The sequence below is a fragment of the Octodon degus genome, unplaced genomic scaffold, assembly GCF_000260255.1.
Source record: "Octodon degus isolate 3935 unplaced genomic scaffold, OctDeg1.0 scaffold00215, whole genome shotgun sequence".
In the NCBI taxonomy this organism is placed as follows: domain Eukaryota; kingdom Metazoa; phylum Chordata; class Mammalia; order Rodentia; family Octodontidae; genus Octodon; species Octodon degus.
Genome location: NW_004524791.1, coordinates 362,788 through 368,351, shown reverse-complemented (window position 1 = coordinate 368,351; position 5,564 = coordinate 362,788).

Below are 5,564 nucleotides of genomic sequence, written 5' to 3'. Positions count from 1 at the left end.
GGCCCACATCGAGGCACCTTTGTCGGAGTCCCGAGTCTCTCTGGACATCTCAGGTAAAAAACTTTTTCTTGCTGACACAGAGACCACATATAGTATTCTTCCCGAGTTCTAAAGTCACTGTGTTAGCTCTGCAGTCTCCATAGTGGGTGTTGATGGCCAACCCACATGACCCCCTTCGGACAGGCCCATTCCCTGCTGACTCCACACACTTCTTCGCTCGTAATTTCCTTGTGATCCCAACCTGTTCCCTGCCTCTCATGGGGAGAGGCCTCCTCCAAAAGCTCCACTTCTCTCACCTCTCTCACCCCACAACAGTACGCGTCCTACAAACCCAACCTCAGTGCACAGCCAGCTCCTCCCTCCCTCTTCCCTTGTCGACCACGTACTCTGAGACACTGCCAGTCCCACTCGGGCCACATACGCTGTTCCTAGATTGATGTGCCTCAGAGATCCCACAGCGTTTCCCAACATTCCCCAGTACCTGATAGCCCTAAACATCAAGAGACTCCAGCCCATATGCCTTCTTCACCATTCCCTTACACCCAAATTGCCAAGACCTTTTGCCTTCATGTGGACTGATCCAGACACTCTGATCTCAACAGCTCACGTAGACGGTCCCACCTCAGGAGTTCAGAGACAGTCCCCACTTCTTCAGCCAAGGCCTTGCTGCTGATCTCGAGACCTCAAGCCCAGCCTGCTCTCCAATACACAGACGCCCTCCTCTTTGCTCTCCCTCTCGTGCCCTAGCCCCGAAACACACAACTATTCTTCTCAATTTTCTGTCAAGACTAGGTTACAGGGTCTCTCCCTCCAAAGCTCAGATAGATTCACCAAAAGTCAAATATCTAAGACTCACTCTCACTCCCACTACTCACGTGACCACTGCTGGCCACAGAGCTCTCCTTCGTGACCTTCAGGTGCACACCACAATACAGTAAGTTCTCTCCTTCCTTGGTTTAGCCAATTTCTCCACCTCTGGGATCCTGACTTTGTCCCTCTGGCACAGCCTCTCTACAGGGCATCAAACGGTTCCCTGTGGGAGCCCCTTGACCCCACCGCTGCTGTGCATTCCTCCTCTTTCAAGCGACAACAGGCCCTCCTCAGGGCCCAGCTCTCACTCTCCCCAGCCCTACCCGCCTTTCACCCTCTACACCACCTGTCAGGGTCACCATACAGCGGGTGTTTTAGGACCTAAGAAGGGACCATCCTTTCAGGCAGTGGCCTACCTTTCTAAACGACTAGACAACACAGCCCTCAAAAGGACTCCGAGGGGCTGGTGAGATGGCTCAGTGATCTAGAGCACCTACTTAGAACAAGCTTAGCAAAGCACAGGGACCGTGGTTCAATCCCCCAGCACCACATGCCAGCCAGCCCCGCCCCCTGGTGGGCTGAGCTGTCCATACACACACACACACACACACACACACACACACACACAAATAAATAAAATTTTAAAAAAAAGGACTCCAAGTCTCCGCACACTTGCAGCAGCAGCCACACTACACAAGAGGCAGAAAAGTTCACTTCAGGACAGTCTGTCACAGACCAGTCACCCCTTCACCTTAGTGAGCTCATCACACATAAGACACTTAGGACTCTTCATTCAGCACATCCACGGAGTGGCCACAGCGGCTCCTTCTATGGCCGTTTTCACCTGGAGCCCTCCCGCCCTCCCTCCCGCCCTCCCCCATGGCTCTGATGGGGCCCCTCAGAACCGTTGTGTCCAGGGCCCACAGGTGACCCCACCTCTGTTTCTCACACTTATACCAAAAACTAAGAATTGTACTCGTCCTCCTCAGCACGGTCATGATAAAGTAACACACTGAGATCGCGGACGCCCTTCTTGCTTCCCTCCCGTGTCCTTTAATCGTGACGACTTATGTGCTCATCATACGCTGTCTTTTTAAACTTTTTCAAGGTTTCTTCAGTCTCCGATGTGAGCCTTCACTAACAAAAAAAACCCTTTTAGCCCTAGCCGAGACACCTGGCAGGAACTCCTACGCGGGCGTGAACTGCTGTCCCATCAACCCTCCTTGCCCCTAAGATGACACCCCCGTTCAGCAGGAACCAGTCTATGAGACACAGCGCCCCTTTCGTAACTACCAAAAGATGGGAATTATAGGTTCGGGCCCTAGTGTGAATTGCTAAAATCTTCATGGTGGTCATCTAATATGGCCGATGCCCTGAAAACAAAAGCCCACCTTCCCAAGACCACCTCCCCGCTCTCCTCCAACTCGCCCCAGGACATCATTTCCTTCCACCCTTCCCGCCGCCCTAGGGAAGACCCCAATCAGCCCCTCAGGAATATCTAAACATCCCCTTCAGCCCCCCACCCCCTGGCCAAAGGCCATAGAAGCCTCAGCCTCCCTTGGTTCCAATTGAAAGAATTCCTTCTCTTCCCCCAATTCTCTCCCTGTCCTCAAGGAAAAGAAAGCCCCTCTCCCCTTTTCCTCTGCCTGTGTCTCTGCTGCGCTGGTCACCTGAAAACACCTATCAGAATGAGACCATGCCAGGCCCAGCCTTGACCCTGGGCTTTGAGTCCAGACCTTTACAACCCGGGGGTCAAGGCTGGGTAAGGGCCCAGCTGCAGCGAGCCAGGGCCCCTGCTGGGTCCCTACCCTTCTTCCTGTTATGCCCAGCTGCCTGACCCCACTGTCCCCAAGGGAGGCCACCCAGTGGCCTTCCCAGTCCTGCGATCCCTTTGCCACGTCCTCTCCCAGAAGTCTCCTCCCTTGGGGTCCTGACTCAGCCCCATCTTCTGAGCCACAGCAGGTCCTGGGACACCAGCCGTTTGGGCGCTTCGACAGCTGCCCAGCGCTGCTGTCCCTTGAGGACCTGTGGTCGCTACAGCCCCCTGGGTCCCACAGCTCACTGGGGCCATGTGGGCACACTGCGCTGTGCCTGCTCCCCTCAGGACAGCAGAGGGCTGGGACAGGCAGGCGTCTCCAGGCAGGGTTGGAGCCTTGGATTCTGGAGGCCACAGTCAGGGACCCCAACAGGGAGGGTGTGGAAGCCCAGGCTGACTGAATGGTCTCTGGCCACAGAGGGGTCCCTGAATCTGGCACCCCAAGGGCCTGCAAACACATGGCCCCTGGGTGGGGCCAGGTGAGCCCCCTCGTCTACACAGGAGCTCAACCTGTGCTTGGCCTCTCCCAAGCCAGGAAAATCTGAGCAAGGAAAACAAACTGAAACAAACGTAAGCAAGAGAAGAACTTTTTTAAAAGACTGGAATCAATTTGGGGTCAGACTCAGCGGTCCACATAGTGGTCCTCACGTTTTGAGCAGACACCTCCCCACCCCTGGAGAGGCTGCCACCCCAAACCCACTCAACAACTGGTTTTGATTTGGAAAAAAACTCACAGGAGGACAGAATAGTAAAATGAATGCTGATTCAGAAAGGAGTCTCAGGTCACCCAGGCCCACAGGCCCTGAGATCAGGTGAGTCCCTGCTGTGTGCCCAGGGCAGCTTTCATACCCTCTCTGAGCCCTGCTTCCTCACCTAGGGAGCGGGCAGCTGTTAGACCCCCTGGGATAGGGGTGAGCACCTGCTAAGCCTGGGTGCTGTGCCTGGGTGCTGCATACACAGCTGGGCACTTGCACAGCCAGCTGCTGCATCTTGCAGGATGGGATGGTGTGAAGGGACAGGCGTGCTACTGCAGAAGTAGAAGGTAACTGACGGGCCAGTCAAGCCTGAGAGGTGCAAGAGGCTCCGACAGCCACAGGGGGAGCTGTGTGGGGGCTGGAAGAGCCACCCAGCCCCTTCCCTGCCAACACTGCCCTCACAGCCGCAGCATCGTTCCCCCACAGCTGACAGCAGCCCAGATGAGGTCCATCCTGTGAGGTTAGCTGGGCAATGGAAGTTTCCACGTGCCCCGGTGGGCAGGATGTGGTTGGGGCTTTGGGGGAGGGTCCAGTGACCTTCAGGGGCTGAGCGGGCTGCAGTATCATAGCCCAAGGGCCGCTTACCTGGGGGGTCCTCCAGTTGTGCCCTAGGTCATTACTGCCATAGGGGAGGGGCAAATGGCCCCCAGGCTTGGCCTAGAGCAGCCAGGAGCTGTCCAGCTGGCCTCGGCATCCTTGCTGACCCAGATCTGGCTGGGTGGACCAGGCCACAGCCAGGTGGCACCAGGCCACCCTCTGGCTAGTCTGGGCACCACAGCAGCGGCAGAGGGCAGCCAGGGCAGGAGGTCGGTGTAGGCAGAGTGCAGCCTGGCCAGTGTCAGTCCCTGGACCTGGGCCACGAGACACCGGCCAGGCCAGAAGCCAGGCTGAGCGGGCAGCCAGCAACGGCCCCAAAATGCTGACCAGGCTCCAGAGCCCTGGCAGCATGCTGGGAGCCGCGCCTGGCCCAGGGGTTCCCAGCAGGGCACCCGAGGACAGGACTGCTCACCCTCGAGTGACCCAGGCAGGGGTGGGGCCCCCAGGAGGTGGTGATGGCAGCTGGGGTGACTCTTGAGCAGAGGGCGCCTGAGCCTCCAGCCTCCTACTCATCTCTGACTTGGCCTCTGGTGGGTCAGGACACAGACACCCCCAAAACTCCAAGAGCCTTACTGGCAAGTCCGGGATAGTTGAAGGAGGTGGCAGAGCCCCCCATAGCAATCCCCCTCTGCCTCCCTAGAGCCTCCTAGAAGCAGAGCCTGTGCCCCATGGGGGGGCAGGGTCCTCAGTAGCTCGATCAAGGCGTGGGGTGAGGACTACACAAGACAGACGGGGGCCTCTGTGCCCCGACACCCTGGGTCCTGCCGCCACCCGGCTGCTGTTCTTGCCCTCACCTGTGTCCTTGGGAGTCTCCCTCTGTGCCCAAATGAGGACCCGGTGATCCTGGGGTTCCTACAGCTCAGCATTACAAAGACAGGTGAGAGCAGGCTCACAGGCAGTGTACAGAGCCAGGCGCCTCTCAGGTACACGGGTCCTCGTGGCCAAGTTAGGGACACTAGGAGCACTGTGGAGGCCCTAACACATGGGCGGGAACAAGATAGGTATTTGCTCCTCTTTCACAGGCCAGGGGACAGTGGCCAGGGCTGGCCGGCTGCTCTGCTTCCACCTTCTCTCTGTCTCCAAAATGGTTGTTCTGGCGCCTGCCATCATGCTTCCAGTCCAGGCTCTGAGGAAGAAACAGTGAAGGGAGCTCAGGCTGATTCTTTTTAAGGGCACTGTGGTGGACTAACTAATGGCCAACGTGTATACCCAGCTGAACTGACCCGGTGTGGTGCTGGGTGTGGAAGGCCACGAGGGTCCTCAGCAGCAGCACAGGAGAGCTGGAGGGAGGGAGGCGCCGCTGGCCCTCCTGGGGAAGCGCAGCTCGCTGGTCTTCCTCATACGAGCTCGGCCATTCTCATCACTGGAAGCGCTCAGTCCTCGCTGTCACTGATGGCTGTGGTTCTCTTTGGGAGCTCTGGTCCTTCCCTTGAGGTCCCTTCCTGGCTCCAGGGCGGAGCCCTCAGCTGCAGGCACGGATCCTGGCGCAAATGTTCTAGCTTCCACCACTGACCCTGGGCCTTCCCAGCTCAGGGCCTTGGCGCAGACTTGGACGAGACGCTGTCGTGGGCTCTCGGCCTGCAGCT